At 35.1% G+C, this 25,373-nt stretch overlaps 1 protein-coding gene across 6 annotated transcripts in view; it reads left to right on the top strand.

Annotated features, from left to right (window-relative positions):
• MRPS28 (mitochondrial ribosomal protein S28) overlaps nucleotides 1-25,373 on the top strand; it is a 170,497-nt gene that overhangs the window by 136,877 nt on the left and 8,247 nt on the right. The window contains exon 6 of one of the 6 annotated variants that reach the window (XR_013178286.1): nucleotides 11,619-11,667. The exons of the other annotated variants lie outside the window; for them this stretch is intronic. The gene's annotated coding sequence lies outside the window, so the exon portion shown is untranslated. Of the gene's footprint in view, nucleotides 1-11,618; nucleotides 11,668-25,373 lie in introns of those variants that run through there. 6 annotated transcript variants of the gene reach the window in all.

The raw sequence follows: 25,373 nt of genomic DNA, 5'->3' as shown, positions 1-25,373 counted from the left end.
TAGTTTTAATTAAGTTTCCTGCTAGACTTTTCTCCCCTCCTTTTCTGCTTTTAAAAAAAAGCAAAATAGACTCTCCCCTGCATATGTCATACAGGTCAGGGGCATACAACTGTAGGTTTTCTGTATGCTTGCTTGTTTCAGAAGTGGGCCGTATAATAAGAATTCCTTTTATCCATGAACATCTGAGGTTTTTGTTTGTTTTAATTTAGCCATAGTTATAATAGCCTGTTAGTTGTTTTATTTCTGAAGTTTTTCCTAGTAATTTAAAAGCAATTTCAACACTGGTTTAATTAATTTCAAAAGTGCGCAAATGCAGGTCTAGAGCTGCTCTGAGATCAATTTTGATCAAGTGAGAAACGCTGCTACTCTTAAGAAGCATTGGATAAAGTCACAGAACTTAAGAAGCATTGGATAAAGTCACAGAACTCTCCATGCTTCAAATCTTATGCAAGAAACTAATACTACAGAACTGGATGGAGACAGACGTTACCTGGAGTTGATCATTTAGTCAGAAATTTAGGAATAAGGCTGGCATATTGAGACTCATTTCATGACTCCAGGGGTGTCATAACTTCATTTTGAACCATCAGTTCTTTAAACTGAGGCATCTTAAGGTTGCTATAAAGCATTGTTCATGCTAGTGACAATTTGAATCTTTTGAACAAATCGTAACTTTGTTTTCACCCACAGGGTCTGTGCTTCTTTCAGTGTTCTGCTTTCTTGAGTTCAGCCTACAATGGAGAGTCAGTATAACCTCTGTTGCCATGTCTTAATCAACTTTCCCTTTAAATAAAAGTAAAGTCCTTGAGCCTTCTGAAGTAAATCAGAAGTGTTCTCATTTTTACACTGTACTTTTGAGCTCATTGAGCTAGATGTCTTGTCACCTCAGAAAAAACCTTGTGAGCCACTGGGGGTGGGAGGGTGTCTAAAATTGAGTCTTAGATCAATAGGTGCTTTGTGTTACCTTACTTAATCTCTTCAACAAATTTCCTTGTCATCTGACCACATTAAAATAATATGCTTTACCTTCTTCTGCATCAACTGGTCACAATTACCAGCATGAGTAACATAAAGGGTATTTTCCAGCTTAATCTTTCTTCCTGATTTATAATATTCAGGGTGCAGATTCTTAATATTGAATAATGCAATGAAAGATATATATTACCTACATTCTATTTAGATCTGAGTAAATAGTTGAAACATTTTTTTCTCTTTCACTGCAAGAATCTTATCTTTGTCAGTGAGGTTAACTTTTCAGCATTTAAAACCAAATTTTTCAAGTCCATTTCCAGCTCATTAGATCATGCCAACTAAAGTGGCTAAAAAAATCACTGAATCTAAAATCTTGAAAGAGCTGTGTTTCATTATAAGCAGCATGTTGATTTAGAATGATTAGGGACAGAAGATTTGACTAGGTGACTTCTCAGAGACCCTTGAGAATGTAATTTTCATACTATTTTTAGTCTGTTTTGTTCCAGATGTCAGTCTTATAAATAATCACTTAAGTGAGGGAAGTGGATGTTGACAATCTCTGTATGGCTTAAAGTTTGTGCAAACTCAAATATCAGATGCAGGGAATAGAGGATTCACAGAATAACGGCTCTATCTTTGTGCTGTTTGGAGTATCTAATTGGTGATCTGGAAGAATAGAGTGAGACTAAGCAATGCATCAGAATGTTATAGCACTACATTTGGAATTGGGAAAGTGCCGGGAAACTTGAGAAATTTCGTTTGTTTTTCCAAATGATTAAATTTATAAAATAACTACCAAAGATTATATAGCTCATCTTTTCTTAATGGTAAAATTTTTATAGGGCTAAGGATAGAGTCCTACTAATCTGATTTAAAGTTTTAATTTTGTTTTTAAGTATAAGTTTTATTACTGATTTGTCTATTAGTGGGAAAAGGGATTATATGTATTAGCAAATGGTGGCCTCTTTTCAGGTATTTCAATACCTAGGTTCTGAAAATGATGAAATAAAATCAATGCTATGTGCTTCATTGCTTTCTCACATGTGAGAAAACTCTTTCAACAATTCTTTCTACCCCAAGGGAACTATAGATTGCTTGTACTGTCAATACTTTCTCCATTTCTTTTGTCCAGTACAATACACCTCCTTGTCCCTTTTTTTTTTTGAGAGTGGTGGTAGAATTTCACCCACCATTTAAAATGTAGATGATGCATTGTTTGGAAAAGTCGGCTTTGAAAAAAGTAGTTTAAATCTAAGTGAATTATCACCTAGGTTGTGTATGTGTACCTAGACCAGCAACCCGATACTGTGGGAAAGCTACAACCCACTTTTGGAAATGGTTTAAAAAAAAAAAAAAAGAGGGAAGAGTCTACTGTATAGTTTCATTTGCTCAGAAATAAAGGGAGGACTTCTTAATCTTTTGTCTATTGGTCTTTCCACCCATCCTACAAGATTGATGTCAAAAGCAAAATATATAAGAGTAACTTTAAAAAAATATTTCTTCTCACCAGCTTCAATTTCTTGAATTTTCTCAAAGAGTGCTCTTGAATTTCCTAGAAGAGTAAAGGAGTTCATATTACTAACTTATATTTATGAAAAATGTTTAATGAATTTTAACCGAAGGACTGATGGTATGTATAATGACGCCTCCTTTATCTATAACAAGACTTCTATAATGATAGCTCTCCAGAACAGAGCAAATAATGACCATAAAACTTCTGTATTAAAACCTGGTATCTTCCTAGCAGGCATTTTGGGGTTGGGTTTTTTTTTTTTTTTTTTTTTTTTTTTCTTTTTCCTTTTCAATATTCAATCTATTACTCTCATCCCAAGTGAAAAGGATTAAAATATCCAGGAATGAGGCCCAGAAAATAGCTCTTTAACACATCCCCCATCTACTTCAGATATGTTAGGCAGAACCCCTTCCCTCTTGATGTGATAAAGCCCTAGCAAATATTCTAAGAAACTTCCACCACTAATAACTTCCAGGAAGCCTCTTGCAAAACAAAGCCTGCCCCAGCCTAAACAGCAGTTGCATGAGTGTCTTTGCATCCTTCTCTGGCAGCTGCATTCCTCCTCTAACTCCCCTTATCCAACTTCTGCCCTCTGGCAGTTACAACCTGCATCACTATAGTAGCGTTTAACTTTTGAACCCCACCAATGAAGGGTTGGCAACTCCCAATTTAGCCTCCTGCTTCCAAAATCAACCAATAGTAACCTGCCAATTTCCCATTCCCAAGCTAGACAAAGTAAGCCTACCGCCTCCCTTTCCCTATTTCCCACCAACTATCCCGTATAACCTGAACCCCTACCCTTTGCTGCTCCCACCATCTTAAGCAGCAGCCCACCTGTGCTTAGCCTCACAGTAAAACTCCTTTATGGAGTTTGAGTTTGCATTTCCTCTCCTCCTGATTGAAAAAAAACATCAAAATGCTTACAGAAATTAAAGAAACAGTGCTTCAGGCCCTCAAAGTGTTTCATCAGCTCTTATTAACATAAGATTTATTAATATGATAATTAAGAATAATATCCTTAATTTCCCAACTAAGAGGAGATTAGAAGTATTTTACTAGGATAAAAAATGATGGCAGATACCAGGGCAGCAGGAAAAACAACTATAACATTGTGGAAAGAGACCCGAAAACTAAAAGGTACACTCCTTAAAAGGAACTTTTTTACTGAAATATTTAAGAACAGATATTCTTAACAATGACTGAAAAAAGCTGAATTTTTGGTTTTAGTTTTTATTAAACCGTTGCTTGAGCAGTAGATTTTAAAATGTAGTTATGTTTATAATGGCCTAAAACAGTAAAGGAAGTATATGAATTATAGGCAACTCTGACTAAGAATACTCCCTATTTAAAACCACCTTAACAGGCATAGGGCTTAAAAAATTTATAATGGACTGATTAATGGCTTAGAAAATGTTTACTGGTATAACTGGGTCATGATATGACTCAAGTAATCAATATGCCCCTCATTTATGCAATGAATTTGTCAAATGAATGTTGCCTTGACTCTTAAATGTTTAAGTATGTAATGAAACCACAAAAGTTTTTTTTCAACACAAGCAAAAATATTTCAGTAGAAAAGATGAAATCATTAGGTAAAGCTAGGTGAGGTGACTGAATCCAATCTTTAGGAATTTGCAGAGAAACTCTGCCCTGATCTTCCAGTAACTAGTTCTGAAATTGTGATTATTAGTGTATATTAATAAAACTGTAAATCAAAGCACCATTCACCACAGGCACTGTACCACCTTCCTATCCCTCCTCCACAGCCGCCTCAGCACAGCCAAAGGATTTCCCAACCACTGGAAGATTTTATGTTAAGTTTTGGTTTTACAACTTAATATTATTTGTAAAATGTGTGTAATGATCTATATTTCTTTTTCATTTATTTGTATTATCAATTCAGGGTTCCTTGAATAGACAACTCGTATCTTTGAGCATATAGTCTAGCATCTCTAAAAATCAGTTAGGTCATAAATTTGATGGTCTAATGTATATTTTTTAACAGATTTGCAACAACATTGTTCAGTTATGTACTTCATTTAATATCAACCACTTGGTTTGGATCTAACTTCTCTAGGTAAATATAACCTTGCCAGTGTCTGTGAAGAGAGGGAACCATTGGCAAACAAATAAGGTATTTCTAAAATGTGATAGCATTCCCTATTAAAAACTCAACTATAAGGTATTCTTTAATTATAGCATCCAGTTAATCTATTTGTCTTGATTCACTAAGGTAGTGAAAAGAGTACAGACTTGAATTCAAGAGACCAGATTTGAATCCCAACTCTACTATTTATTAGCTTTGTGACTTTGGAAAAGTTTCTTTAATTGGAAATTAGTGTTAGGAATGTCTACCTCTTAACACTGTTTGTGTGAAAATAAATGAAATAATATATGTAAAGTGCAAAGCACAGTGCGTAGCAAATAATAGAGATTAATTAAACACCATTTGAAAAAAAAAGTATGTCTTCCAGTATTCAGCAAAGGTGTGCCTATTTCTGTGGCAGACTCACCACTGCTTGTTAATAGGAAATTTGTGTTTTACTTGATAGGGGAGCATTTGTCACCAGTAAGTTTATTCAGTAATCAGATAAGAGGAATGCTATACATCCTTTAAAAATCATACTATTTGTTGATAGTTTTCGTATATCTATCTTGCTGTTCTGCTTTTTTTATTTATGAGGATCATTTGACAATATACTAGGGAATACAAAGAACAGATGGATTGTTAGTTTCTAGAAAAATGACAAATTCTACTTGTGTTCAGTGAGGTAATATGAAATCCAGATCATAACCAGGACTCTTTAATCACTTTTTTAGTGATTGCTTTTAAATATCATATTATGAACTCTTGTCACTTAATAGAGCACAGCTGTCTCTCTCACTTCATGGCTGCTTTGTAACCATAGTAAATGTAGTATCTTAGAGAATGACTTTTCATCATTTTAAAATAAAATCAGAAAGTGATTTTCTTCATAATCCAGTTTTATAGTATAAGATAATGTTAAACCATCAAAGGTAAAAATAATAGGGATTATCTTTGATTTAAAGAATAAGAAACTTCATTTTTCCCCGTTTTTTCCATTTATACCAGTAATTATATATACACACACAACTACACAAAGTATAGTTGTTACTTATTTTATTCCAATCTGTAAAAATTAGAAGTACATTTCATCTGACTTGGTTTTTTAAAGCTTTGAAAATCCGTGTTAATCAGCTATAATTTTGTCAGCCCACACTATTTAAAATGATAAATCTAAAAAATTTTTTATGTTCCCAGCCCCTTTAATTATTACACTGGCCCCTCTTCTCCTATCTGTCTCTTGCTACAGATTTCACATGAATAGGGAACAGTTTGAAAATTCAGGGAAATATGATGTATATTTGAGAAGAAATTGGTTGCCTTTTGTTTCTTTAATGGTAATATACTAAAATTTACCATCTATTGTTAAGAGGCAATAATGCAACACTTTTTTTTCTTTTTATAAAATTAAGAGGATGTTTATTATAGCTAGCTTATAAAATAGAGAAATATATTATCCTACCATCATGAAATAACACTAAATATTTTTCTTTCCTCTAAGTAAGCACACATTTTTTTAAAAATGGGAGTTATTATTATAAGTGTTTTATAACTTGCTGTTTTCATTTATTGACTATTTAGGAAACATTTTCTCTTCTTATTACATAATCTCTCAAACCTTATTTTTCTTGGCTACATAGTATGTCTTGTAGGGATGCATCATGATTTATTCGACCAATCCCCTGTAGTTAAATGTTTAAGCTGTTTCTGAATTGCCTCTATTACAAATACAGCTACAGTAAACATCATATCCTCATATTTTCTCACTTGTTCTGAACATGATCCTTACAGGTGGTATTGCCATGCCAATTGGTATAAACATTCATATTGTCAAGTTGTTCCCCAGGAAGATAGTACTAATTTAAAGTCCAAAATACCAGGATATGTATGCCCACCAATTTCTTCATTCCTTTGCAAATATGAGATGTGCTTCAAAAGTAAAAATAAAAATAAAATAACCATATTAATAGTGAAAGTGTACAGAATTTGCATTTATTTGGTCATTAATAAACTTGGGTATTTTTTCTTTTATTTGTGGACCTATAATATGTAATTTTTCTTTTGGTGAATTCCTGGTCATATTCATTGTCCATTTTTCTCTTGATATCCTTTAATTTCTTTTATTTTTTAGACCCAAATATTAATTTGTGGTAGAGGTGAAAATGAAGAATAGCTTTCTTGGTATAAAATACCAAAATATAATATTCTTATGCAAAAGCTGGCTTAAATTGTAAATTTTCTACAAGAAAAGTATAGTTTACAAGTTTCTTACTCTTGAGAGTGTATTCTCATTTTTAAGGCTTTATCTGGATTATCATTCTATAAATATAAATGAAGTCCTAGAATAGTCTCAGATTTGGATAAATAATTTTTATTCATATACCTTAAGAGATCTTCATCTTTGAAGTCAAAACGCTTCAGTTGGAACTGCAAGGAGGGACGCATATAGACATTTACACACCAGTGTTTGTGGCAGTATTAATCACAATTGCCAAAAGATGGAGATAGCCCAAGTGTCCATCAGCTGATGAGTGGATAGGTGAATGGTAGTGTGTACATATGATGGAATACTGAGCAGCTGTAGGGAGGAATAAAGTTGTGATGCATGTAACAACATGGAGGAACCTTGAGGACATTATGTTGAGCGAAATGAGCCAGAAACCGAAAGACAAATATCGTATAGTCTCACTAATAGGAACTATAATGAGCAAACTCTGGGAGTTGAATTTGAAAGCATAAATTATTAGGAGATAGAAAGAAGGTAGAGATTGGGCAATTGATGCTTAAGGAGTATAGAATATTTAATAAGGTTGATTGTAAAGGTTCAGAAATGGATAGCACAATACAGTGTGATGGTAGCACAATACTGTAGTTTAAATAACAAAAATGAGTATGAGTATAGTTGGAAGAGGAAGGCTAGGGTCATGTGTGTTATCAGAAGGAATACTAGAGGATAAAAACTGGAACAGTATAACGTAACGAAACTTAGAGTGGACAATGACGGTGGGTTTATTGTACAAATATAAGAAAGTTCTTAAATGAACTAGAGCAAATGTACATCACTGTCAACAAGGTTTTGATGAGGGGGTCATATGTGGGGAAAAAAAATAATGCAAACTAAGCGCTGTGGTTAACAGTAGCATTGTAATATTCTTTAATTATTACAAAGGCACTGTACTATAGCAAAATGTCAGTAATAAGGGGATATAAGGGATAAGGGATTTTTTGTTTGGCTTTTTGGTTGTTTATTTGTTTATTCAAAAGAAATGAAAATATTCTCATATTGACTGTGGTGGTGAATGCATAACTCTGTGATTATGCCAGGAGCCATTGATTGTACTCTTAGGATGGATTATATGGTATAAGAATAAAACTGTTTAAATAAAAAATAAAATCTTGGGCTGATCACAAGTCTGAGCTCATATGAAATCAGAAAATAAACTATTATGTTTTTAGGTTTTGCACTTAAAGTAATAGTGGATGGCAGATGTGTTTGTTTGACTGTCGTGTTAAACCAACTAAGAAACAAATAAAAGGAAAGAGGAAAGGAATGAAAAACCATTTCCTTACCGAGCAATCCCACAGTTTATTGTCTAGAGACAAAAAAAAGAAGGAGAAAGAAAGGAAAAGAAAAGAAGAGTGGGGGTGTATAGAGAAAAAAGCCAGTTTTGTGTACTGTCGAGCACACAGATGTTCCTCTTGGCAGCCATACAGTACTAGTCAGGATTGGGGTTTTGCAGACGTAGAATGTAAGGCTTCTTTGTTGGAGACAAAGTGTTGCCTGTGGTGGGAATTGCTGCAGTGATGGGAAAGTATCGTAATGTATTGTTGGATTACTGTGATTTTCAATAGAGACAGTACATTAAAGTAGCTTTGTGGGTAGTGGATTGTTTCAGCCAAGCCTGGCTAATAACACACTCTTCTTGGCAAACTCTATTTAAAAGGTAGAACTGGCATAGTTCTATGGTCATGAGTCCGTCCCATACTTGGGCATCAGAATTACTTTTGAAAGCACTAGCTTTTAACAACCAATTTATTTAATGTGATTCAGCAAAAGATTTTGTGACTGTAAAGTTAGAACTGTTACAGCTTTTCAAATGAATCTATTTCTTCTTTGGGTAATGACTAACTAGTCTTCTTCAGAGTTGTTAAAAAGATATCTTTTTAATCGAGTTGTTTCTTCTTAACTCACTTGTTTACTTAGAATAACGTTTTGTTACAAGTTAGAAAGTGCGTGATTTACGTGTTTTGAAATTTAATAACCTACTTGTGTGTATTTGGAGTGTTTCTTAAATTATAAATACTGTATTATGAAATATACAGTATATAATATTTCACAATAAACCGTATGTTTATACCTAGTCCCTAAACAGCAAAGATTAGTATTCTTTAATTTGTGTGCCAACTTTATCTGTCCTGGCCTTCCAAATAGTTTAAAGTAGAACAATTAGCTATGCTGTATTAGATGTCAAGCTAGATGTTAACTATGTTTTAAAGTTAATGTTAGATTTTAAGGATTCATCACTGAATGTGTTTTAGTTGTCTGTCCCCATCCCTTATATTAAAAATGATATTAAGTGAATTTTCATAGATTTTAATTGCTTTTGTAAAATTGGAACAGGAAGAGAAAGGAGGCTGAGAGAAGCATAGAGCCTGACTCCTACCAGTCTCCTATCACCTAATACTCTCTAGTCTATCCTGGCCTTCTTTTGGTTCTTTAAACCAGATTTTCCTACCTTTGAGCTTTTCCTTGAACTGCTCCCTCTGCCTGAAACATTCTTCCCCCCTAGTCTTTGCACAGCTGGCTCCTATTTTGTCATTCAGGGCTCCACTTAAATGTCATGTCTTCCTTTACTACCCAATCTACTGTATTCCTCTAGTCCCTCTCATCTCTCACCATTTAAAATTTTCTACACAGCGCTTACTGTAAAATTTTTTGATTGTTTATTTGTTTATTGTCTTTTTCTCCTAACCACAGTGTAAACTCTATGAGTATTTCTGGCACACTGCTTACTTACTCCCATACCTAGGACAGTATCTGCTATAGATGAGCTTTTAAAAAATGTTTGTTGAATGAATGAATGAATGAGTGAACCAATGAACAAATTGAAAGGTTGAAGTCCCAGACCCAGGGTAAGCACTCCTGCTGAGCCCATCTCTGTCATGACTCATATTCTCTTTTCACCTCTTTAGTCACCTTGGGTCATGCTCTCAATAGTAAGACCCTCTAAGTCTAAAATCTAGGGCCTCGAAACACTGTACTGTTACCTGCTTAATTTTGTGAAATATCACTTCCTAGAAACTCCAACTGCTGTTCCTTTAGATAATTGACACCCATAAAAAGTTAAGCCCAGGTTTATCACACATCTTTGAAAGCTTCTTTTTCAATTCCTGTCTACCCCCAACAGGAGTCATCCCAACTGCCATGTCAATTTGCCAGTCCCAGTAAACCTTACAGCCAGACTTCGATGAGTTATGATAGTTGGTAGCTAGTTCTATATTGAGTTATTTCATGGTTAAATCAAGGTCTGTTTGGGCATTTACTAAATTCTTCCTATACATTCTCTCTTACAGTCTTTCCAGCAATCCCATGAGATGGGTACTATGGTGATTCCCATTTTATGATGAGGACAGAGAAGCTAAATAACTTGCCCAAAATTACATAATGATTATAGAGTTGTTCACATAAAAGAAGTATATTAGGGAATAGAGTTGTTATTAAACACTTTCAGAATTATGTTTGTTTTTTATCCTAGTTTTAGTTATTCTGACCAGTAAACTAGTAAACTGTGGTTTTCTTTACCTTAACATGATACAGCATATGCTGTCTGGAGAGAATTCTTCTGTTCCTTCATTCATTTGAACTCTTGGCAATTTCAAAAGTTCTAGGATCTTCAATTTTTTTTCATTTTTGTAAGTACTGCCTACACACTCTTCAGGTGAAGAAAGCTAAATATTGATAAACTTCTATGAAATAACATTTGATAGGGAAAATGAATGCTCATCCAAGTTAGAGTTACATATTAGGGACTACTAATTCTTTCTTAATAGTGAAGAAGAAAATTGTAATCACTATTCTACCCTGTTTTGTTTTACTTTAAAAACATGAGAATTTGTTCAGAGTTACTTATTAGTCAAAATATAACATACTGTTCTTTTTGAAATTGTGCTATTGTTGGGATGTCACTTTCTAAGTAGCCAGCCAAAGCTTTAAAATAGTGTTGTTATCCAATCCCTCAACCTCAGCCTCCTTCTTCCAATTTAGAAACAAAAGCAAACAAAAACTTATGTGTTTACAATTTTAAATCTTAAATAGATGCTTTGATTTTGTTTCAAAGATTCTATTAAAGATATATTAAATATTATTTAATATTTCTTTATTGGGCAGGATTTTATTTCAAATATATTTGGCTTGATAGTATTTTTTTTTCTTTTGAATGCATGGTCCAGTAATCGAACGCAGGTCTCCTGCATGGAAGGTGAACATTCTACCACTGAACCACCTGTGCACCTGGCTTGACAGTATTTTATTCTAGTACATGCAGAGCAAAGTCACCATAAAGTTGCAAATCTGCTTAGAAGCAATTTTTTTTCTCTTTTCAGAAGCAAAATTACCATCAACCTCCTAAGCAAAAGTACCATTGTCTCTGTATAGTCACACTCCTGTTTTGATACGAATAACCCACAGATCAGGGAATTCTTGTGATGTTCTGAGTAGCACATTGTTAACAGGTTGGCTGCTACTCAGGTTTTAAAATCAATGAGCACAGCTTTGAGATTGTGGGCTATGTTAAGGAGTATGTATGACAGGAGGTAGAATGCAGAGTTATCCAAAGACCTCACACCCCCACCAGTTACAGCTGAGAGTATGTATTTCTGTAATCTGCAAACATTTTCAAATACATACTATGTATAGTGCATTGCAGTGCTACAAAGTGGAGGTTCAAAAATACCATGTTAACATAGATTCATTAGAGTACCATCATTTAACAGAGAAGGGAAGCTACATTAACCTCCTTGTGTATCTTTTCTCATTTTCTATACTAGAGGAGGGATATCCCACTTTTCCTAGGAATTGCCTGCCTAAGAAAGTGATTAATATAAGGAGTAGACTTCCGGAGAAGATGGCGGCTTAGTAAGACGCGCGGGTCTTAGTTCCTCCTCCAGAAAAGCAACTAAAGAAACAGAAACAATACAAAACAGCTCCCGGAGTCACGACAGAGACCAAAAAAGACAGCGTACCCCATTCTGGAACGGCTGAACGGGTAGGGAGAATCCACTGCTGTGAGATACCCGAGGGGTGCACGTTTTCCCGGCTGGGGTGGCTGGCGTCTGGGGTCCCCTCCACGCACGTGGCTCCCCGGTCTGACTGGGAACATTGGATAGCGGGGCCCTCCCGTCACGCTTGGCGTCTCGGGCCAGCTGGGCAATTTGGACCAGCACTCCCCCAAGCCACGGCCAGCGACCCCCGCCTCCACGCGCGGTTTCCCGGGCCGACTGCCCCGCAGACAAACGACCGCCACGAGCGCCACCTACTGGGCAGGAAAAGAAAAACAGAGCCCAGAGATTCCACAGAAAAACCTTTCAACCAGCTGGGTCCCACACCCAGGGAGATCCGATCAAATGCCCAGACACCAGCAGAAAATAATGGATGACGCTCGGAAAATTGAAGATATGGCCCAATCAAAGGAACAAACCAATAGTTCAAATGAGATACAGGAGCTGAGACAACTAATGCTGAATATACGAACAGAAATGGAAAAACTCTTCAAAAACCAAATCAATAAATTGAGGGAGGACATGAAGAAGATATGGGCTGAACAAAAAGAAGAAATAGAAAATCTGAAAAAACAAATCACAGAACTTGTGGGAGTGAAGGACAAAGAAGAAAAAATGGAAAAAACAATGGATACCTACAATGGTAGATCTAAAGAGACAGAAGCTACAATTAGTGAACTGGAGGATGGAACAACTGAATTCCAAAAAGAAACAGAAACTATAGGGAAAAGAATGGAAAAACTTGAGCAGGGAATCAGGGAACTGAATGACAATATGAAGCGCACAAATATACGTGTTGTGGGTGTCCCAGAAGGAGAAGAGAAGGGAAAAGGAGGAGAAAAACTAATGGAAGAAATTATCACTGAAAATTTCCCAACTCTTATGAAAGACCTAAATATACAGATCCAAGAAGTGCAGCGCACCCCAAAGAGAATAGACCCAAATAGGCGTTCTCCAAGACATTTACTAGTTAGAATGTCAGAGGTCAAAGAGAAAGAGAGGATCTTGAAAGAAGCAAGAGAAAAACAATCTGTCACATACAAGGGAAACCCAATAAGACTATGTGTAGATTTCTCAGCAGAAACCATGGAAGCTAGAAGACAGTGGGATGATATATTTAAATCACTAAAAGAGAAAAACTGCCAACCAAGACTCCTATATCCAGCAAAATTGTCCTTCAAAAATGAAGGAGAAATTAAAACATTTATAGACAAAAAGTCACTGAGAGAATTTGTGACCAAGAGACCAACTCTGCAAGAAATACTAAAGGGAGCACTAGAGTCAGATACGAAAAGACAGAAGAGAGAGGTATGGAGTAAAGTGTAGAAAGAAGGAAAATCAGATATGATATATATAATACAAAAGCCAAAATGGTAGAGGAAAATATTATCCAAACAGTAATAACACTAAAAGTTAATGGACTGAATTTCCCAATCAAAAGACATAGAATGGCAGAATGGATTACGACCCAGCAATACCACTGCTAGGTATCTACTCAAAGGACTTAAGGGCAAAGACACAGACGGACATTTGCACACCAGTGTTTATAGCAGCATTATCTACAACTTCAAAGAGATGGAAACAGCCAAAATGCCCATCAACAGACGAGTGGCTAAACAAACTGTGGCGTATACCTACGATGGAATATTATGCAGCTTTAAGACAGACTAAACTTATGAAGCATGTAATAACATAGATGGACCTAGAGAACATTATGCTGAGTGAGTCTAGCCAAAAACTAAAGGACAAATACTGTATGGTCCCACTGATGTGAACCGACATTTGAGAATCAGCTTGGACTATATCATTGGTAACAGAGACCAGCAGGAGTTAGAAACAGGGTAAGATAATGGGTAATTGGAGCTGAAGGGATACAGACTGTGCAACAGGACTAGATACAAAAACTCAAAAATGGACAGCACAATAATACCTAAGTGTAATGTAACTAGGTTGGAACACTGAATGAAGCTGCACCTGAAATATGGTTTTTTGTTTGTTTGTTTGTGTGTTTGTATCTTTTGTTTTTGTTTTTTTCTTTTTCCTTTTTATATATATATATAATTAGTATTATTATTTTAATTCTCTTCTCTATATTAACATTCTATATCTTTTTCTGCTGTTTTGCTAGTTCTTTTCCTAAATCGATGCAAATGTACTAAGAAATGATGATCATACATCTATGTGATGATACTAAGAATTACTGAGTGCATGTGTAGAATGGAATGATTTCTAAATGTTGTGTTAATTTCTTTTCTTTTTTTTGATTAATAAAAAAATTTAAAAAAAAAGTACAGAAGGAAATACAATAAAATGTATAATGAATGGAAAAAAATATATATATAAGGAGTAAAACATCTGTGTTGCCTGGTCATGTAAGTATCCATTCTAATTAAAACAAAATTTAGCTGGCCAACTAGCCATGAATCATATCAAGAATCTCCTATACTCTACCCTCAGTCCCACTCTGAGGCAAGTGAGTTGGCACCCAGTGGTGGGGTCATGGTGAGCTAGGTGGCCAGGCTGAACGGGGACAGTCTCCTGCCAGCCCCCACCTCTCCTAAGAGTGCATAGGAGATTGCAGGAGACCTTGGCAAACTCTGGAGCCCAGCAGCCTAGGTTCAAGTCCTAGCTCCTGTGTTAACCAGCTGCACATCCTTGTGCTTCCTCCTTGGCCCTTTGCTCTAAACAAGAAAAAGCAGGAAATGACCAAGTATCAGTGTCCTTCGAGGATATGGCTGTGGATCTCACCACGGAGGAGTGGCAGCAGCTGGATCCTGCTCAGGGAACCTTCCTCTGGAACACAATGCTAGAGACTTGAAGAAACCCTGGGTCAGCAGAAATGACTGAGGATCGGTAACCAGATAGAGATGTACCATAAAAATAAGGAGTGACTTTTGAATCAAGTTAACATCTATGAGAAAGCAGCTATTAAGCAGAAAAGCTATAGATGTGAAGCTTTTGCAAATATATTTTGTTTGAGCTCAAACATTATTCTAAGAATAAAATTCCATGAACATGTTAGATGGAAGAAGTTTAAAACATAATTTAAACTTAACTGTAAAAGAAAGAACCTTCATGAATTTAATGGAGATGAAAAATCATTCAGGTATAATTCACCTCAAATGAAGCATAACATAATTCATACCGATGAGAAAAAACATGAATGTGGTGTATATGGGAAAGTGTTCAGACAGAAGTCATACCTGATTGAACACCAGAGAATATACATATTAGAGACAAAATCTGTGGGTGTAATGAGTATGGGAAAGCTTTTGCTGATCACTCATCTCTGATAAGACATGTAAGATGGCATACAGATGACAGACTCTATGAATGCAATTTCTGCCGGAAAAACATACCTCATTATATATCAGAGAATTCACACTGGGAAGAAAAGCCCAATGAGTGTAATGAATGTGGAAAAGCCTTCAGGAATAGTTTTTACCTTAATAAACCTTAAAGAATATATACTGGTGATAAACCTATAAATGTAAGGAATATGGGAAATATTTTAGCTATAGTGAATATCTTACTAAACACTGGAGGATACATACTGGAGAGAAACATGATTGTAGTAAGTGTGGGAAAGCCTTTATTGATAGCTCATCCCTTTTTCAGCATGTGAGAATTCAAACAGGGGTAAAAAACATATGAATGTAATCAATGTGGAAAAGCCTTCAATAACAGCTCAGCACTCTGGCAGCTTGAGAGAACTCATACAGGAGAGACACCCTTTGTCTCTCTAAACATTGTGCAAACCATCACAGCTCACCTTACATCAAGGATCTCATACTAGTGAGAAACCCTATGAATATCCTGAATGTAAGAGGGCCTTCCTTGATCATTTAACCCTCACACAGCTTATTAGAATTCACATCAGGGATGAACCCTACAGATGTAGCAAATATGGAAAAGCCTCTTCCTGTGTGACTACCCTTATCCGACATCAGTAAACCATACTGGAGAAAAACTATGTCTGTAATGAATGTGGGGAAGCCTTCCAAAATAGCTTAGCCCTTACTCAGTGTGAGAGAACTCACACTGGAGAGAAGCCGTATGAACACAATGGGTGTGGAAAGCCTTTACTCACAGTTCATCCCTATAAATGGAAGGAATCATCCCTTACTGAACTCAAACTTTGTCATTGCCAAAGTGGTCATTCATCTTGAAAATTTCCTTTGGTTTCATCCATTAATACACAAAACAACCAGTTCTCTTTCCATCCAGCTGTGTTAGAAATTCTTTATATTAAACTGAAATGTGCTAAATGCCATCCTCTAACTCCTACCCATTTATCTTCTGCTCTTTGGAGGCACACAAAATAAATATTCTTACCTCTTTAATATTAAAACCTTTCAAATTCTTTGGGCAGTTATAATTAAGATTCTCTTTCTACTTTTTTTTCAACCTGCTGAATACCCTCCTTCCTTTGAGTTTTTCATTCTGCATAATACAAAATTCTTTCACCATTCTCTTCTCGGGAGACTCTAGTTTATCAAGGACCCTCAAGTTGTATTGCCCAGAACTGATCAAGTTCTCTACATATGGTCAGAATAATGAAAGGAGATTAGGGTTATTGTGTGTAATATATATCTTATTGTATGGAATATGTATTTGAACAAATTCAGCCTAAAGTTACATTAGCTTTAGCTTCCTTGGGAGCCAAACTATATTGTCTGCTCTTTTTGAGCATGCAGTTCTCTAAAGCCATCTTATCACATGAAGTTCCTCTAAACTGCTTGCTTTTTCTGTACTTGTATAGTTGATTTTCCTATTTAGTTTTTAATTTCCCCAGAACTCTACACTTCAGAGCCCTGTTTTTAATAAAGGGTATAACTGATGTGTTTGATGAATGTACCCAGATTTTGGAGTACAAAGACCAAATATCATTCAGGGCCTGTATGTTTCAATGAGTCCCAAGCTCTTTCCAAGCCCCCAAGAATCTTTTTTAAACCAACCTAGCATATGCCTTGCTGGTCTGTGATTGGAGTCTCAATGTTCCACTTGTTCCTTCCCTACTTCCCAACTGCCTGTTGGCACTGAATCTTGTCTTACACACCAGGCTGTTTAAAGCACCGTGGATTGTATGGAACCAGCAGCATGGGTCTGATTCTTTTATGATGCATTTTTCTCTTTCTCTCTCTGACTTTGCCATTGTACATTGGCTAATGTCTACAGTGTCTCCAAAGTCTTGGCTTTCCAAAAGGCATCTGATAAAACTGGATCTCTTGTTGAAAAGGCACAGAAATCAGGACTGACTTGTTAAATAGTTCCACCTTCCACCAAAGGAATTGGTGGAATATGGCTTTCAATATATTTTTGCTTCCATGGGTTATATGAGGAGAAAGGGGAGACTTTGTGTCTAGTTTCTCTATTTCTTTTTGGTATCCCCTTATCTCAAATAGGTGTTTGTTGAAAAGTCAGCAATATTTATTTAGTATCTAATTTAGAGACAGAAATAAGGTAAAACGAAAACTTAAACTCTAAAAATGGGTTAGTACAATGAATTTAGATTTCTTTGTTCTCTTGATATACCCAAAAGTGCAGGGAATTAAGAATCTGGAAACAGGTTTTACCATTGGAAGACATTATTAAGGGTAATTTAAGGATGAGATGATCTGTACATAACATCTACCATACAGCAATTTTCTAGCTCAAATTGACTCATTAGTTGTGTAAGTGTTAAATTTTTGAATAATGTGCAAGTGATTTTCTAGAATCTCACACTTTTTGGTAATGAAGATACAATCTGAACTGCAGTAAACCTTATATAGCTAAGCTAAAATATCAGCCTTTTGTTTAGATGAAATTGCACATTAATTGCTTCAGTTTTTGTAATGGAAAAACAACTTTGCTCTTCTCGTATCTAGTGTTTAAAACATACAATTTTAATATTGACCTTCTATATACTATCTATGCCATATGCACTTCTTAGGAAAATTAAAGCTTGAATTGAATAAGATTGATTCAAAAACTGCCATGAAACATTTTGAAATTCAGTAGAGACAAAGATTCAGTGTAACCTTTAAACCCATTAACCATTGATTTTTGAATAAGGCATGAATCTCTAGTACCACCATATTGATTTTTTTTTTAAATCAGAGCAGTTTATAGGTTTACAGAAAATCATGCAGAAAGTACAGTTCCCATATACTCCATCTCACAATTAAGTTTTCCCTATTAACATCTTGTATTAGTGTGGGACTTTTGTTACAATTGATGAAACAGATACTACCAAAAAATCACAAATAATTTTAAATAATTTATTTATATTAGGTCTCATTCTTTGTGTTGTCTAATTCTGTGGGTCTTTTGTTTGTGTGTGGTAATTTATTTATGACTTAAAATTTCCCTTTTTGTCCCTATTCACATAGGAAATTTAGTGATGTTAATTACATTCATGAAGTTGTACCTCCATCACCATCATCCATTCTGCGAAGTTTTCCATAACCCCAAATAGAAACTCCATATCAGTTAAACATTAACTTCCCATTCCCCTCTCCCAACCTGGCCCCTGGTAACCGGTATTCTAGTTTATGAACTCATGGATGTACATATTCTGCCTATTTCATGTAAGTAAGATCATGCAGTATTTGCCCTTTTGTATCTGGCTTATTTCACTCAACATGATGTCTTCAGGTTCATCAATGTTGTAACATGTGTCAGTACTTCATTCCATTTTAGGACCAAATAATATTCCATTGAATGTTTATACCACGTTTTGTTTACCATTCATCACTTGATGGACACTGGGGTTGCTTCCACTTTCTATTAATTGTGAACAATGCCGCAAATATCTGTTCAAGTTCTTGCTTTCACTTATTTAGTGTATATGTATATATAGAAGTGGGATTACTGGGTGAGAAATTGCCAAACTGTTTCTACAGTAGCTGTACCATTTTACATTCCCACTGACAATGGATGATTGTTCTGTTTCTTCACATCCTGTCCAATACTGTTCTAGTTTGCTAGCTGCCGGGATGCAATATATCAGAAACAGAATGGCTTTTTAAAAGGGTAATTTAATAAGTTGCTACTTTGCAGTTCTAAGGCCAAGAAAATGTCCCAGTTACAAGAAGTCTATAGAAATGTCCAATCAAATGCATCCAGGAAAATATACCTTGATTCAAGAAGGCCAATGAAGTCCAGGGTTTGTCTCTCAAGTGAAAATGCACATGGTGAACACAGTCACAGTTTCTCTGTCAGCTGGAATGGCACATGGTGAGCAAGGCATCATCTACTAGCTTTCTCTCTTGGCTTCCTGTTTCATGAAGCTCCCTGGGAGGCATTTTCCTTCTTCATCTCCAAAGGTTGCTGGCTTGTGGACTCTCTGCTTCTCGTGGCTACATCATTCTTCTCTGCTCTCTGAATCTCTCATTCTCCAAAATGTCTCCTCTTTTATAGGACTCCAGTAAACCAGTCAAGACCCACCCAAAATGGTGGAGACATGCCTCCATCTAATCCAGCTTAATAACCGCTCTTGATTAAATCACATAAGAAATGGCTGCCTTTACAAGATGGGATTAGAGTAAAACATGGCTTTTCTAGGGGACATACATCCTTTCAAACCAGCACTAACACTTATTTTCCATTTTTTTATATAGCCATTCTTATGGGTAGAAGATGGTATCTGTTGTTTTGATTAGCATTTTCTTGATAGCTAATGATGTTAAGCATCTTTTCATGTATTTATTGGCCATTTGTTTATCTTCATTGGAAGTCTTTTACCCATTTTTAATTTTTTTGTTTTTATGTTGTTAATTTGTAGCAGTTCTTTATGTATTCTGCTTATTAAACCCTTAACAGATATATGGTTTCCAAATATTTTCTCCCATTCTGTAGATTGTCTTTGTACTTTCTTGATAAAGTCCTTTGATGTACAAAAGTTTGTATTTTTACTGTCTCATTTGTATGTATTGTCTTTTGTTGCTCATGTTTTGGTATAAAGTCTAAAAATCCGCTAACACAAGATCCTGAAAATGTTTCTCTATGTTTTCTTCTGGGTACATTATGGTTTTCATTTTTTTTGGCATGGGCACGCACCAGAAATCACCCAGGTTTCCGGCATGGCAGATTTTGATCAAGCTGGCATTGTTGATCCTACAGTGCCAGGGCCAGGCTCATCCCTGGAAGTCATCTCTCATGCTGCCAAAGACTCTTTCATCCCTGGATGTCATGTCCCATGTTGGGGGGAAGGCGATGCTTTCACTTGTATAGTTGGGCTTAGAGAGAGAAAGGCCATATCTGAGCAACAAAAGAGGTCCTCAGGAAGAATTGTGTTAGTTTTGTGTGTGTGTGTGTGCTGAATGGCAGGGGTCACATTTCATTCTTTTTCCATGTGAGTATCTTGTTATTGAAGCACCAGTTGTTGAATTTTTTGTTTGTTCTTTGTTTGCTTATTTGTTTATTTTGGGAAGTGCATAGGCCAGGAATTGAACCTGGATCTCCCACATGACAGGCGACTCTACCACTGAACTACTCTTGCACCCCCAAATTAATTTTTATATGTGCTGTGAAGTTGGAGTCCACTGTCATTTTTTTTGCATCTGGCTCTCCAGTTCTCCCAACAACATTTGTTGAAGAAACTGTTCTTTCCCCAGAGTGGGTTTGTGTGGTCTAAGTTTATCACTGTTAATACATGTATGTATTTTCTTTTCTCAACAAAGGAAAATAATACTACAAAATGTGCCCCTTTTTTCTTAGATATCATAATATTAGCACCAAGCATAAACATTTAATCCTTGTTTCCTTTGGGTTCTTCCCCACCCCTCAAACACAGATTCTGACCAGCAACAAATTTTTTTACATAAAAGTAGGTTTGATATGGTTGTTAGGGAACAGGATTTTCCTTTCTTCGATTTCTTGATTTTTTTTAACACATCTTATTTTGTAATTCTGAGAAAAGATTATAACTGTCGTTACTGATGTCATATGTAATGTATTATGTACATAATCCATTTAAAAAGTGAAATTATTTTCTGAACACTTAAAACGTGAAAACGTTGCATTTTCACATTTCATAAAATAAGATAATACTTTGAGGGCGAGCCACAGTGGCTCAGTGGCAGAATTCTCTCCTGCCATGCCAGAGACCCGGGTTCAATTGCCGGTACCTGCCCATGCAAAAATAAGAAATAAAGTAATGCTTGAACAAAACCCAAAACTTCTGTTTGTGGTGGCACAAAAATGCTACCAGGGCAAGGTTAAATAGAACTTGATATAAGGGAAAAACAAAATCATACCTTAAATTAGATTTACAGGAATTGCTCAGAGTCCTTATCCAGGATGACTACAATTTGAGGAAATGCAGTTCAGTATTATGCAGTATATTTTCCTCATTGCTGTGAGGACACATAGTACACTTAATATCAATTATATGCATTGCTCATTTTGGCTTCGTTGATAGGCACACTGTGCAATTTTTAAAGTGATGATCATTAGTTTTTTCAAAGGGCTATGGTAATAATTCAGGTAGTGTAAACTGTGATTGTAATAATTTATTTCTGATTTACATTTCCTAATGACCAGTAATCATAAATTAGGACTTTAGATGTATACTGTATTTTAAACTTTAATGATGAATGCAAATATTGGAGAGGGAAATAATTTCAAGAACACTCTCTTACCTTTATTTTATTAACTATGACTGCTGTCCTCAAGCAGTGAATACAGTGGTAAGCAATAATAAAATAGATAGGTGTGTATTAATAATAATTGACCACTTATTCAACAGAATGTACAGAAACAGACAACTAGTTAGGGGCCAGGGAATGATGCATACTTATGATCAGGTAAGGGAGAAAAAGAGAAAATGGGAAAATCTTTGTAGGCATTTTACAAATTGAACAGAAAGTTGCAGTAGGTTGGATATGTCAAGGAAACATGGCAGAAGTGGTACTTTGATAAAAAGGGCAAGCCTGAAATACAAACAGTAGTCTGGGTATAAACACATACACAAACAATTTTTCCACAAAGAATATTTTATATAGTTAATACATAGTCTTAAATTTTTGCATTTTGTTTTATCAATTGTACTTAATGTCATTCTATATGATACTAGTTTTCAAAAAACTTAAAATTGTATAAAAGTAGAATAAAATCATAGAACTGCAAAAGACCTTAGATCTGTTTTAACACTGTGCTTTTACTTATGAAGAAACTGAAGTTCAGACAGTTCATTTAAAGAAGAAAAAAATGCACACAAACCCACATGCTCACACACATAGACATGGCTGCTGTCACTACATTTCAACCTACATTACTGTGATTGTATGAATTACAAAAAAGCAAGTTGGTTTTAATTAAACCATTAGAGACATTTTAATTTTTTTTCTCTTCAAAAAAGAAAAGGGAAAGTTGACTTCTAACATTTTAAAATTCTAAGTAAGGAATTGTGAGTAAATCAGAAAAAGTTCTAAGCCATTTTAATTTATTGTGGTGAAAACATAGATGGTTGATTATTTCAAAAGAAATATTTTTAAAACCTCTGAGAATTATGATTACAGAACAACAGCTAATTTGACTAGCAAAGCCAAAATTCTCTTTGGATACTGAGGTTCAATCCAAGCCTTGTATTTAGTTAGGCTTTGTATTATTTTATGTATTTATATCAAAGAACTAGTCAGGGAGAGTCTCTCTATTTTAAGTCAATGGGAAACATCACTAGCATGCACTGACAGATGTTAAAGAATGTCTGTGGAAAGAATGTAAAAAAAACCTCTCCAAAGGAAAATCTTTAAACCACCGTTCTAATACAGAAATGCAAAACCAAATTTAATTGCCCTTTTCCTATACAGCTCAGACATGCAGGCTCATTTACTGCAGCATATGGTCTGAGAAAGTGCACAGTGGAATAGAGTGGTCATGGTAAATGCTGGGATTGAATCCATTTAGGCTGAAGTTCACAAAGATCACTCAAAGGCAAGCACTTGAAGTTAAAAGAAACATACCAAGCAGTAAAAGCCCAAGCTATTTCTATTTTGAATGTGTTCATTGAAGACATCCTGTTTCCCTTTCAAGGCAGCAGTATTCCATGGCTTTAATATGAAATATAAGATTTATGAAAAATTAACATTTGAGTTTTTCCTAATTAAAAAATAAATATTAAAGAATAGACAACATTCCAGAAAACTGCAGAAAACTGTTATTTTTTTCTGAGAATAGAATTCACTATTTTTAATGCTGAAAATAACCATTTTTCTAATGAATAATAAAAATAACGATTTGGATGATAACACAGCTTACGTTTTATTTCAGAGAAAAGACTTTATAGTATATGAAGTGGTAAATTCTTACCACTCATAAAGGGCTTAAGTTTACTGGTTTTTTTGCAAGAGGCCACAGGTAATTGAGAACTTAATAAAAGAGCAAAAAAGAAAAATCTGTAAATTCTCTTGTGCCACTTGTAGTCTTTATTAAGTTGCTTTATTGTATGTACTTTAATTTTTCAGCATGTACTTTAATTTTTCTATCCATAATATAGAGAATATATCTATTTGGAGACTTTAATTTTAACCTGAAAATATCTAATAAGGCAGGTCAGTTGTGTGTCTAGTACATCACCACACACAAATCTGAGGTAAGAATACAAAAGTGACAGAAGGGGAAAAAAATATTAGCAATGGCAAATATACAGTCTCTGTTAATTATTGCCAGATCTAAATAAGTTACTTATTTAAAAAAATTATTTTGTGGTGTTATTTTTCCTGTAAAACTAGTTTTTCTGCCACAATTTGTATGTATCATAAAACAAGTATGCTTACTATTTTTATTGTCAATTTCAAATTGTCTAAAGCTGTGGTGTCATGTGGCTTTTTAAATTAAAATTCAATGTAATTAAAATTGAATTCTTCAGTCACGTTAGTGATATTTTAAGTTGCTCAATAACTGTATTATATAGAATTTTTCCATCAATGCAGAAAGTTCAGTTGAAAGCGTTTTTGTACTATTGATATTTTAATTAAATTTTTATCGATGTATTGAAATGAGAGAGCATAAGTCATGTGTTCTTAGGTGGTAAGTACAGAGGAGACTGATCTACCAATGTAAAGATTAAGCCTCAGGTTAAACTGTAAAGAAGTTGAATTAACACAGGTTGTTAAACACAAACAGGAAATTTTTATAAAATTGAGTGGTATTGCTTATGGTGATGTAGATTTTCTGAAATAGTAAACAACTCTTGTAAATTTTGAACAAAGTCACTCTCCCATCAATTTACAGAATAATTGCATTCCTGGAAATTTAGTGTGTACTTAAATTTATAAAAACTACTTTGCATTTATTTTCAGCAGACTTAAGTTCTAGGCTTAAATAATTATAAGCAGTTTATTCATCCACATCAATGCCTAATACAAATTCAGGACAACTCTGTTCCCTGCATTACAGAATGTCTGCATCCCAACCACTCCCCACTAAAATGCCAAAAGTTCCTGATTATTGTCACATCCAAAAAGCACCTCTAAGTATTTCCAACACATATTAGAAAATCTGTGTTTCAAGATGGTAGACCCCTTCCATCCTCATTAGATAATCACCTGAAGCAAATTCCTTTGTTGGATATATTTTATTGATCTATCTTTTTGTACTGTTTGGAATTTTTTTATTGAAAATGTGATGCTGCTGTGGGCCTAATTCATCTTTAACATCTGTCCTTATTCACTACTAATAAGTTAGACTTATTTAAGCATCCAGTGATAATGAAAGAAAAATTTCATCTTTGCACGTATTATGGACTTTTCTCTTACCCACATTAGAAAATACGGCTGTGGTAGGGAGTGGCTCCGCCTCTTTACTAGCTGTGCAGACTTGGGCATTGGCCCAATGAGTTTTAGTAAAGTCTTAGGTTTCCTTAAGAAGCACATTTGAAATTAAAAGCAAAATGACAAAAATATTACAGCCATGACATTCTGTAGAACTGAGAATTAAAGAGCTTTCTTTTATCTCAAGAAAGACAGTCTTAAGAAACTAGGACTTCTTACTCTTAGAGATCTGTGGATAAACTTCAGGTAATTTGTAAACTCCTAGAAATTGTAGCTGTCTTAATTTCCTAGCAGCTAAAACAAATACCATATGATGGGTTATCTCAACAATGGGAAGTTGTTGGCTCTCAGTTTCAACACTAGAAGTCCAAAATCATCTTTGGCAAGATGGTGCTTTCTCCCCCAAAGACTGTGGTGTTATGGCGCTAACTGCTGACAATCTTTGGGGTTCCTTGACTTTTCTGTCACATAGCAATATACACAGTAGCGTCTTCTTTCTTTTCCAGGTTCCCTTAACTTCAAGTTTCTGGCTCCTCCCTGTGGCTTCTCCTCTTTGTCAGGTTTCCTGTGCTAATGAGGGGGACTTCATTTGGAGTCATGCCTTTTGTAGGGGACATGATTCAGTCCCCAATAGTAACAAAATTATATTTATGAGCATTTGTGCATTTTTTAGAAAAGAGAGTTCATTAAAATAATCAAAGGAATGAGGAAAAACTACTAAAAAATATTATAAAATTCCATTCTAGAAGGAAAACATAGAGGAGAT

This window comes from Tamandua tetradactyla, chromosome 6, assembly GCF_023851605.1.
Source record: "Tamandua tetradactyla isolate mTamTet1 chromosome 6, mTamTet1.pri, whole genome shotgun sequence".
Classification (NCBI taxonomy): domain Eukaryota; kingdom Metazoa; phylum Chordata; class Mammalia; order Pilosa; family Myrmecophagidae; genus Tamandua; species Tamandua tetradactyla.
This window is presented reverse-complemented; position numbering and strand designations above follow the sequence as displayed.